This window comes from Schistocerca nitens, chromosome 2 (assembly GCF_023898315.1).
Source record: "Schistocerca nitens isolate TAMUIC-IGC-003100 chromosome 2, iqSchNite1.1, whole genome shotgun sequence".
NCBI lineage: Eukaryota > Metazoa > Arthropoda > Insecta > Orthoptera > Acrididae > Schistocerca > Schistocerca nitens.
This window is the reverse complement of record NC_064615.1, coordinates 507,261,946-507,274,907: the sequence shown is the minus strand read 5'-3', so window position 1 is coordinate 507,274,907 and position 12,962 is coordinate 507,261,946.

The window sequence follows — 12,962 nt, the reverse complement described above, 5'->3', positions numbered from 1 at the left end:
GGCTGTCTAATATACTTTTATTTGATTGTAACTGTTTAACGAAGTTGCTGAAGTTTCGACTTCAATGTAACTTTCCGAGTACAGTTGGCAATTGAGCGTTCTGCATACAAGCGGCTTATGTTGTCTGTCTTGGGCAGTTTTGACTAAAGTTGACTGTATCGGAGTTACTGTGTGACTTCGTTTGTTAAAATCAATCACTGTACCGTCAGTGATTGTCTGGCGAGCCTTCTTCATCTCCCTCAGAGGCGCATTTGTATTGATAGGAAGACTTTAGTCTGGAAGAACCAGACTAGGACAATTTGTTTCGAGCTATACTCGCGACGTTATCATCACCACGACGGGACGTCGAAGCAACCAGCCATCGCTTCCGGTACGCCAGATTGTGTCCTTGCAGTTAAGAAGACAGCTTGGTAATGTATGTCCGGAGCACCGGCAGACTAGGGAATTCGCACTGTGATAATAAGAGCTCAGCAGAGCGCGCCTGTTCGACTTTTCTAACTTTGTTCTGTCTTGGGTGTTCATTGTCTGAGTTACCACTACCGTAGCAGCAATTAATGTTGAGTTGGCTGCGTGTTTCTCTTAAGATTTGAGTTGCAATGAATTGGCTCTACATATCACTTCGTCATAAATGTCACAATCTAGTTTATGGACAACTTCACCTTCACAGCATTTATTTGAGTATCCAATTTGATCCAATTTGATGTATTGTAAATGTTTCATGTGTTTTGTTTATGATTTTGAGTTTAGTCATAATAAATGAAATTGTTATTTTGGACAGAACTTTCATTCTGTTAATCGGTAGAGCAACCCTTTCATTTATCACTACGTTAATGAAACTTTCCTTTACTTAACTTATTTATCAAATTAAATTATTGCAGGTGCCAAACTCTTTTCTACTCCACTTGCAGGGTCGATTACAGTCAGTTCGCGTTTATTTTTTAATCCATGTGCAACAGCAAAAGTCGGAGTTGGGGGGGGGGGGGGTGTCTTAGGGCATACTTTATATATGAAGATTCTAGAAGAATTTAGTGTTAAATACACTGCTGGCCCAGGCACCTCGCAAAGTTTCTATTTCTTCACCACACTGTTTCGTTAAACGTTTATTGTAAACGAAATATCGGCCACTTCTTAAGCTTTTTGAATGTACTAAATGTCAAAATTTAAAACACTACCAACGTCATATTTATTAAGAACAAAAGTCGTTTACTGTCTCTACTCCTACTTCGCTTGTAGGTTTTCATTAAATTTCCATGTTTTGGAGCGAAACATTTGCGTCACCTTGCTATCTGTCACTTCCAACAACAGAATACATCAACAGTAGCTGCCCATTTCCTTGAAACTGGTAAAACTATTAGAACGGCCCAAAAAAACCCTGCAGATACAAAAAAAAGCAGAAAACTGGATCTTCCATAACATTTATAAGTTTTCAGGCACAAACTTAAGCAAGCGCCTCTCACATTTAAAGAACAGATAAACTGTGAAAACAATGAAGTTCTCAATACTTTCAAGAAATTTTGACTTGAAGTGTCACACCCATTGTAAGATCTTATTACATCTTATCTTCATCTGTCTCTGTAACAATTGGCTCATCAACAAATAAACTGTAAAAATACTCTGCACATAATTTCACTATAATTTACGTTATTTATTGCAAGAGTGAGGCAGCTACAGTTTCTGACAGCAATTTTGTTACTCTCACATATCTTATCCACAGACTAGAATATCTGTCGTCACATAGGATGTTTACTTTCAGCGTTTCCATATTTCAGTTTGTTTACGATATGTGTTCAGATCATAATCAACAGCTTAAAGAAATTTCGCCATAGACCAACACAGAAGCAGATTCTTGCAAGTACACAGATTCTACAGCACTGTAGTCTGTGGTTTACGAATGGTCATGCGTTTTTCTGTTTACATGTGGACACTAGACTTTCCTATGCGGCTTCTCCTACATACACGTTAGGCACATAGACTGCACACATCTTCATCCTCCCCCTCTCTCCGCCCATCCATTCCTCATATTCCCCAAACTGCCATTCTTCTCCTTCCCACTCTCTCAGACGAACTCCTCCTACTCTATCTCTCGATTGTCCCTGTCCATCTCTTCCTACCCCTATTCTATCTGTCCACCTCTTCCTCCCGTCCTTTCTGTCCCTCCACCTCTCTCCCTATCTCCTAATCCCACCTCTGTCTCCATCAGTCTCCTCATCCTCTCTTTCTCTGTCCATCATGTCCTCCAACTCCCCACTAGTAATTTTCTCCTCCAACCTCTCTCTGTTTAGTTGTGCCCATTCGCATGTGTAGCCATAGAAGTGCAGGGCTGTGCCACCCACTGTCATGCAGGGTAGCCTAGATTTCTGGATTGAAAATTCTTTTCACCCATATCTCTGCCCCAGCAGCAAGCAGCATGTGTATCAAATTTACTAGAAATCTTTGAAAACGATTAAATCGATACAATTGTTTAGGAGTACATGTTGGACATACACACACATACAGTGTATTTTATGTATACTAGACGTTTCGCCACAGCTTTTCCTGCATACGTGTTGAGCACATATATTGCACCCATCTCCTCCTTCCTCTGTCCATGTCCAACTCATCTCTCCATTCACTTCAGTCTCTCATCTCTATCCACCCATCTCCTCCACAACAAACTCTCTGTCTAACCCACCCCCCTAAGCCTCTGTCTATTTGCTGCTCCTCCTCCCTCTGTCTGCCCTCACCTACTGCCCCTGTCTGTCTTATCTATATGTCTCCTCCTGCCATCTACCCTCCCTAAGCTCACAATGTGACTAGTCATGTCTTGCACATCTGTATCTCTGTCCAACTCCACCAGCTCTCACATTATCTCTCTATCCACCACCTCCTGACACTCTCCCTATCCTCACTGCATGTGTGAACAACTGATCAAATCCTGCCTCACTCTCCAACTGCCCCATCATGCCCTATGTCTCCTTCGTACCTCAATATGCCTATTTCCCCTGACTCCGACCATTCTCTCCTTCTGCTACCTCTCCTATTCCTCCCCTATCTCCATGTCCATCATTTCGTGCCTCTCTTTGCCATTTTCATTCCCTTTTTCTCTCTCTATGTAATCCACTTTCCCTCTTGGTTAGTCCATCACCTCCCCACTCTCTGTCCTGCCCAATTTTCTCTACCTATCTTCTGCCAATCTGTCCTAATTCGTCTCTTCCTCCCCACCTATCCCTGTCATCTTTCTCCATGTCTCCAAATCCATCTCCTCCCCCTATCACTGCCCTCCCCTCCTTCCCCCTTCCTGCATCCATAACCCTCTACCCATCCTTTCTGTCCAACCCGTCCTGCCCCTCCCTATCAATCCCCTTCTTCCCCCTCTCTCTGTCCACCACTGCTCTACCCACCTCAAAACTCCTTGCAGCTGTGTCGTGCAAAACAGGACAATACCATTCCCACAACACTGCAGGGTAGCCAGCACATCAGTGGCTTGAAAACCGTTTCTTGCTTGGACAAATAGATTGCCATGCAAAGTAGGTTGATAAATCAGGCGGATGTTATACCAACACAACAGGCTAGTTTTGGGTGGCTGTCTATATGCCAGGGGCTGGAAAAACCGCTCTTTGCCAATATCTCTGCTTCTCCTAGAACGAGAGGGCTATAAACACATACTGATGATATTCGTGGCCGGCCGCAGTGGACGAGCGGTTCTAGGTGCTTCAACCCGGAACTGCGCGACTGCTATGGTCGCAGGTTAGAATCCTGCCTCAGGCATGGATGTGTGTGATGTCCTTAGGTTAGTTAGGTTTATGTAGTTGTAAGTTCTAGGGGACTGATGTTAAGACCTATAGTGCCCAGAGCCATTTGATATTTGTGAAGTTTCCTACTTATATGGCAAATTTGGTTGAAATCGATCTGGAAGTTTCCGTAGAGCTGCTGGAGATACATACACACACATGTTGTATATGTACAGGCTGTCTCTGCTAAGAGTTGCGGGGTGGATTTTCTCTGTAGTTTTAGCAGATAGCTGCACCATGCACTGGAGTCAGCCCAAACAAATACTGCTCACATCTTTCATACGATGCTCAGCGTTGATACAAATTGTCGATAACATTACAAACAAAATGGTTTTTAAAGTGCAATTTTACGGACCGTTTCCACATAGCCCTCCTAAATTAGTCTAGTGCGTTTCTCCTTTTCTTTTTGTTTTGATATACAGTCTAAAAAATAAGTTCGTGCAGCTCTCCATGCTATTCTACTCTGTACAAGCCTCTTTAGCTCTGAATAACTACTGCAGCCTGCATTCTTCTGAATAAGCTTACTGTATTCATTACGATGTTTACTCCCCAAACGTACCTCCAGTGCAGAATTTGTAATCCCCCGATGTCTCGGAATGTGTCCTGTCAACTGATCCCTACTTCTAGTCAGATTGTGCCACAAATTTCTTGTCTCCTCTATTCTATTTAGTACCTCCACGTTATTTAAGTGATCTATCCATATATAACATAACATTTCAAAACATTCTATTCTCGTCTTGTCCTTACTGTTTATCGTTCATGTTTCACTTCCACACATGGCTACACTTCAAGAAAATCTTCATAACAATTTTCTCTTCTTCAGAGCCGTTTTTCTTACCACTGCCAATCTACATTTTTGGCCATCATCTGTTAGCTTGTTGCCCAAGTAGCAAAACTCGTCTACTAATTTCAGTGTCTCCTTTCCTAATCTAATTACCTTAGCATCACCTGATTTAATTCGACTACATTCCATTACCCTTGTTTTGTTTTGTTGATTTCCATCTTATATCCTCTACTCAAGACGTTGTCTATCTGTTTCAACTGCTCTTCCAAGTCCTTAGCCAGACAGCTGACAGAATTATAATGCCATCGGTAAACCTCAAAGATTATATTCTTCTCCCTAGGGTTTATTTCTTACTCCAGACTTTTCTTTGGTTTCCTTTACTGCTTTCTCAGTGGGTACACTTATTTTACTCCTGATGCCTTCATAAATTCAAAGATAGTATTCTTGTCAACGTAGAGAAAGATTTTGACAGAGTTTACAAATGCCATAAACGTTGGTTTTCCTTTCCATACCCTACCTCCTAAAGTAATAGGTAGAGTTAGTATTTCTTCGCGTATTCATACATTTCTCCGAAATTCAAACTGATCTTCCCCAATGTAGGTTTCTACCAGTTTTTCGTTCTTCTGTAAAGAATTCATGTTAGTATTTTGCAACTGTGAGTTATTAAACTGATGGTTCGGTTATTTTCACACCTATCAGCAAATGTTGTGTTTGGAATTGGAATTATTACATTCTTCTTGAAGTCTAAGGGTATTTAGCCTGTCTCATACGTCTCCTACAACAGATGGAAGAGTTGTGTCACAGCTGGGCTCTCCCAAAGTTACTACTAGTTCTGACGGAATGTCGTCTGCTCCAAGGATCTAGTTTCCTTAGGTCTTGCAGTTCTGTGTCAAATTCGGTATCATATCTCCCATCTCTTCTTCATCTACTTTTATAATATTGCTTTTAAGCTCATCTCCACTCTACAGATCCACTACATATTCCTTCCACCTTTCCCTCCTTTGCTTAGTATTTGTTTTCCGTCTGAACTGTTGATATTCATACAGCTGCTTTTCTTTTCTCAAAGGCCACTTTAATTTTCCTGTAGGTGGTGTGTATCTTTCCACTAGCGAAATATGCTTCTAAATCCTTACATATTTTTTCCAGCTACTCCTGCTTAGCTATTTTGCTCTTCCTGTCAATGCCATTTTTATACGTTCATATTCCTTTTCGCTTCCTTCATTTGCTGAACTATGTTTTCCCTTTTCATCAGTTAATTTCAGTATCTTCTGTGTTATCGACGGATTTCTATTAGGCTTTGGCGTTTTACCTATTTGATCCTCGACTGTCTTCATTATTTCATCTCTCAAAGCTACTCATTCGTCTTCTATTGTACTCTTTTCCTCTGTTCTAGACAACCGTTGCCTAATGTTCTCTCTGAAACTCTCAGCAACCTCTGGTTCTTTCAACTTGTCCAGCTCCCAAATCCTTAAGTTCCTACTTTTTCGCAATTTCTTCAGACTTAATCTGCAGTTCATAACCTATAAATTGCGGTCAGAGTCCATATCTGCCGCTAGAAATGTCTTACAATTTAAAATCTGGTTCCGAAATCTGTCTTGCCATCATATAACTCTCCGGTCTCCCCAGGTCTCTTCGACACATATAGTTGTCTTTCATGATTCCTAAACCTTGTGTTAGGAATGATTAAATTATGCTATGTGCAAAATTCTACCAGGCGGCTTCCTCTTTCATTCCTTTCCTCCAGTCCATATTCATTTTTTTTCCTTCTCTTCTTTATGCTACTAGCGAATTCCAGACACCCACCACAATTAAATTTTCGCCTCCTTTAATTATTTGAATAATTCCTTTTATGATATCACATATTTCTTCAAACTCTTTATCATTTGAGGAGCTGGTTGGCATATAAATTTTTACTACTATGATAGGTGTGGTTTCTTATTTATCTTGGCTACCATAAGCTTTCACTATGCCATTCATAATAGCTTACACTCATTACTATTTTCTTATTCATTATTAAAGCTAGTCCTGCATTACCTCTGTTTGATTTTGAATTTATAATCCTGTACTGACCTAATCAGAAGTCCTGTTCATCTTGACACCGAACGTCACTAATTATCGCTATATCTAATTTCGACCCACTCATTCTGTTTTTAAATGCGCTAAACCTGCCTGCACGATTACGTGATCGAACATTTCTCTCACCGATTTGTAGAATGCCAGTTTTGTTTCTCCTGATAATGACAGCCTCCTGAATAATCCCCACGCTGATGTCGGAATGGAAGACTATGTCACCTCTTGAACATTGACCTGAAGAGCGTGTCATTATAATTTTACCATACAGTAGAGCTGCCTGCCTGCGAGAAAACTAACGGCTGTGGTTTTCCTTTGCTTACAGCCGTTCGCAATACGAACGCAGCAAGATCATTTAGTTCGATGTTATACTGCCAGATCAGTCATGCAGGCTGTTGCCCCTCCAACTACTGGAAACGCTGATGCTCCTCTTCAGGAACCGCACGTTTGTCTGGCCCCTCAGCAGATACCTCTCAGCTCTGGTTGAACCTACAGTATAGCTATCTGTATCGCTGAGGCAAGGACCCAACCCACCGACCGCAAAGTCCATAGTTCATTTTTATGGTATTCGTTTCATCAGTTTGTATTAACAAGACAGTAAAACACAAAGAACAACCAGTACTGCAGAGGCGACAGCACTGCCCTACCCCAGATGGCTGCAGAAGCGCCACTCAGTCGCTGTTGGAGTACTGACTGTTCAGAAAATGGTTCAAATGGCTCTGAGCGCTATGGGACTTAACATCTGAGGTGATCAGTCCCCTAGAACTTAGAACTACTTAAACCTAACTAACTAAGGACATCACACACATCCATGCCCGAGGCAGGACTCCAACCTGCGACCGTAGCGGTCGCGCAGTTCCAGACTGAAGCGCCTAGAACTGCACGGCCACACCGGCGGGCTACTGACTGTTGTCCGTGATTTAGTATTCTTGTTAATACATAATGATGAAACGAATAACTTATTAGACTAATTGGGGATCGCTGTACCGAATTGCTATGTAAAATTTCCATTTAAAAGTAGTTTCGTTTGTAATCAGAAACATAACGACGCTTTCCGTCGACGCTGGTCATCGAGTGAAAGACATGAGCAGGATTTGTTTGGGTTGATTCCACGCACACGCTGTAAAAACAAAACTGGAAACATCTGCTGGAACACCAGAGAAAACGCGCGTGACGAGCCACAGCTTCATGAGGTCATGGCGAAAAGCAACAGGCAAATTTTGGGTTTCAGTGACGGGGTGGTTTTTACCCCAGAATAGGTATTGGAAACTAAAACTTACAAAAGCAAAATTTAGACAACCACCGGACTTATGCTCATAAAATATCGTTTCTTCTTTGCCTCTGAGTGCTATGTGATACTATTACGGGTTACGGGTGTGTTAATGGCACATATCATTAGCAATTTCTAGTGCTCGCTTGTAAAATCTTAAACGGCAGCTTTCACATTTTTCGATTTGGGTGTAATTTATGTTCACCGTTTGTGGCTCCACAACACGCAGATTTCTATGATAGTAAGTGAACCTCACAACGTTTAGACAGTATTTTTCTTTTTAAAATTCATCACTGCCCGTAGGAAATAATTTAATGTTCAAAGAAAGAATTTGTATATTATTATAGTCAAACGCCAACTTTCATAATTTTAAAGATTCAATTTTTAAAAACATTTTTGTGTCAGAAATGCAGAACGTCATCAGGGAAATTCAACCAATTCTGTGATTATAGAAAGTGTCCTCAGCGGTCATTAAATACCTTGATTGAAGCGTTCGACAGTTGGTAATTTATAGCGGTTTGAGCGATATTATTCATTTATAGTGGCGGCGCAATTTCTGTAAATTTTATAATACGAGGTGTCGCTAGAAAAAAACCGGACTAGTACTGGTGAAACAATAAAACGAATGCAATAAGGCTGAAAGTCGCGTGGCCTGTCACGTGACTCTCGCTCCGCCTACTGCTCGAGTTTCATCTGCCTCCTGCACTCAGTCTACCCGTGGCGTCTGTTTTAAGTAGTTGACGTTTTGTCTGTGCGTCGGAAAATGTTGAGTGTACAGAAAGAACAGCGTGTTAACATCAAATTTTGTTTCAAACTAGGAAAATTTGCAAGTGAAACGTTTGTAATGTTACAACAAGTGTACGGCGATGATTGTTTATCGCGAACACAAGTGTTTGAGTGGTTTAAACGATTTAAAGATGGTCGCGAAGACACCAGTGATGACACTCGCACTGGCAGACCATTGTCAGCAAAAACTGATGCAAACATTGAAAAAATCGGTAAACTTGTTCGACAAGATCGCCGTTTAACAATCAGAGCAGTGTCTGAGGAAGGAAAGTGTCTGAGGAAGGAAAGTGTCGAACAAGTTTACCGAGGACACTACCCGTCATCACAGAAATACACCCGTCTTTATATTGTTTATTTACTGAATGACACTTTTTATTTCTTTTTAATTATTTAAACGGGCAACAGCCTTGCCGCAGTGGATATACCGCTGTTAAGCGCTGTTGGGCGTGGCCAGCACTTGGATGGGTGACCATCCAGCCGCCATGCGCTGTTGCCATTTTTCGGGGTGCACTCAGCCTCGTGATGCCAGCCGAGGAGCTACTCGACCGAACAGTAGCGGCTTCGGTCAAGAATACCATCGTAACGACCGGGAGAGCGGTGTGCTGTCCCACGCCCCTCCTATCCGCATCCTCCACTGGGGATGACCCGGTGGTCGGATGGTCCCGGTAGGCCACTCGTAGCCTGAAGACGGAGTGCTTTTTAATTATTTAAACGTGTTAGGATAACATATTTTCCACACTTACGCGAGAAGTGAGCGCAGCGTCATTTCCTTGTACTTTCCCATATGTAACAATGTATCGTATATATACATTCCTGGAAATGGAAAAAAGAACACATTGACACCGGTGTGTCAGACCCACCATACTTGCTCCGGACACTGCGAGAGGGCTGTACAAGCAATGATCACACGCACGGCACAGCGGACACACCAGGAACCGCGGTGTTGGCCGTCGAATGGCGCTAGCTGCGCAGCATTTGTGCACCGCCCCCGTCAGTGTCAACCAGTTTGCCGTGGCATACGGAGCTCCATCGCAGTCTTTAACACTGATAGCATGCCGCGACAGCGTGGACGTGAACCGTATGTGCAGTTGACGGACTTTGAGCGAGGGCGTATAGTGGGCATGCGGGAGGCCGGGTGGACGTACCGCCGAATTGCTCAACACGTGGGGCGTGAGGTCTCCACAGTACATCGATGTTGTCGCCAGTGGTCGGCGGAAGGTGCACGTGCCCGTCGACCTGGGACCGGACCGCAGCGACGCACGGATGCACGCCAAGACCGTAGGATCCTACGCAGTGCCGTAGGGGACCGCACCGCCACTTCCCAGCAAATTAGGGACACTTTTGCTCCTGGGGTATCGGCGAGGACCATTCGCAACCGTCTCCATGAAGCTGGGCTACGGTCCCGCACACCGTTAGGCCGTCTTCCGCTCACGCCCCAACATCGTGCAGCCCGCCTCCAGTGGTGTCGCGACAGGCGTGAATGGAGGGACGAATGGAGACGTGTCGTCTTCAGCGATGAGAGTCGCTTCTGCCTTGGTGCCAATGATGGTCGTATGCGTGTTTGGCGCCGTGCAGGTGAGCGCCACAATCAGGACTGCATACGACCGAGGCACACAGGGCTAACACCCGGCATCATGGTGTGGGGAGCGATCTCCTACACTGGCCGTACACCACTGGTGATCGTCGAGGGGACACTGAATAGTGCACGGTACATCCAAACCGTCATCGAACCCATCGTTCTACCATTCCTAGACCGGCAAGGGAACTTGCTGTTCCAACAGGACAATGCACGTCCGCATGTATCCCGTGCCACCCAACGTGCTCTAGAAGGTGTAAGTCAACTACCCTGGCCAGCAAGATCTCCGGATCTGTCCCCCATTGAGCATGTTTGGGACTGGATGAAGCGTCGTCTCACGCGGTCTGCACGTCCAGCACGAACGCTGGTCCAACTGAGGCGCCAGGTGGAAATGGCATGGCAAGCCGTTCCACAGGACTACATCCAGCATCTCTACGATCGTCTCCATGGGAGAATAGCAGCCTGCATTGCTGCGAAAGGTGGATATACACTGTACTAGTGCCGACATTGTGCATGCTCTGTTGCCTGTGTCTATGTGCCTGTGGTTCTGTCAGTGAGATCATGTGTTGTCTCTGACCCCAGGAATGTGTCAATAAAGTTTCCCCTTCCTGGGACAATGAATTCACGGTGTTCTTATTTCAATTTCCAGGAGTGTAGTTTACAAAGTGCTTTCTTGCTTATTGAATTAAATGTTTATTCGACTTAACACTTCTAATGCTAACTTGAATGTTATATCTGATACCACGGTTAAAGATACTCCAATTAACCCACCTTTTCTGTTTAATACATATTAACAAAAATTTATTTGTTAGTTGTACTGAGCACATGCGTGAAAATTTCATGCTTTAATTAACTGTGCATAAACTATTAGTTTTAGGACATTGTTCATGGTCTGAGGGAGACTGGAAGAGAACGACGCTTCATTTAACCTGTATGATTTTTTTGTAAGTTATACATATTTTAAATAGTGGTCCAATTTATTTACTTTGTGTTCGTTGTCAGATTTGGCGAACTAACTGAAGACTCATAAAGGCGAACAAGCAGCAGCTCCTAGTCGTTCTGCGTCAGATAGTCAGTGAGGTAACTTGCACATTGGAGAGATGTTACCGTGATTTAGAACTCGAAAAGTGATAGATTTTAGGTGGTAAGTGGCTGCGCGAATACTTTAACATTCGTTCATACTTAGAAGAATGGGCCGAATGGCACTTAGAAGCTATGAGCCAATTGGAACTTTTCGCGAGGTTGGGCGATGGACAGCTTCGAACTCTGATTTAGTTCTGCTGCATTTCGGAATTATTACTGGTTGACTTATTGGAATCTACAAGTGATTACACGAGTTTTCATATGTCAATCACTAACAGAACTTTATTTAACTGTGAAGTGGCAATTACTTTGGGAATAACTTAATGGAATGTGACTATTTTTTCGAGAGCCAACTATTTTTAATTACTATTTACTGAATCTGCTACCGCTTACATACTCAAACAAGCAATCTTTACTGCTACTGATTATTAATGTTATTTCATTTCATGGACCACTGTTTTAGTTATTTATATGTTTCATCTTACTAACTGAATAAATCATCAATATCTTAGATCTCCATCCCTTGGTATTGCCTATAAACGATTTTTCTAAAGAATACTACCCTTTTTATAATTTTTAATATTTTATCTATTTCAACACGTACTTTGTTTTAATTCACATAACTTTGCAATGCATGGATAATTTAGACTGAAGGATTACGAGTTAAATTATGCCGGCCGAAGTGGCCGTGCGGTTAAAGGCGCTGCAGTCTGGAACCGCAAGACCGCTACGGTCGCAGGTTCGAATCCTGCCTCGGGCATGGATGTTTGTGATGTCCTTAGGTTAGTTAGGTTTAACTAGTTCCAAGTTCTAGGGGACTAATGACCTCAGCAGTTGAGTCCCATAGTGCTCAGAGCCATTTTTTAGTTAAATTAATTTTATAGCTAGTTTAGCAGCTGACCATGCAAGTAGACGTTGCGCGACTCTACCCTCCGACGATATAGAGCTAACAATTCAAATAGAGTCATGTATTTTCCAAACTGTGTGTGTGTGTGAGAGAGAGAGAGAGAGAGAGAGAGAGAAAGAGATGTGTATCATCACACTTTTATATAGCAAAAGATTATCTCAGCTAGATAGTGATTCGGAAACCCGAAAGTAGTTGCACACAACTGTAAAGTCCGAAACGACCGAATTTATAGTGTCAAGAGCCATATTTTGAATACATAATTAGAAATACTATTAAAGACGGTTTCGTGAAAACGGGAAATATATTTCATAGCGAAATCTCCGAACCTATATACCCGAAGCTGCCTCCCATTTCAGGTAAATACAGTGCTACAAAGAAGTCAATTATTTATGATTCCTGTGCGCATTCGTATAACATACACGGTTTATATGAATTATAGATGAAGAGAAATAGAAAAACTAATTGTTACACATTAGAGAGATGCAAATATTTCTCTCAGCAAAGCTTGAAACCCACCTGTTAGAGATCTTGTAACAAGACGCTATAGTCATTACATACTTCAAAATGAGAAAGTGTACTCATTTTTACTGTTGACTAGGGACTCAACACACAAAGGAAATTGAAGCAGCTGGCTTCATGTTACGTGTGAAGTTAAATAGTGTCATCGCGATGAAGTATTGTCTTTACTGTCACAGAAAAGTCTCCAAGCAGAGAGA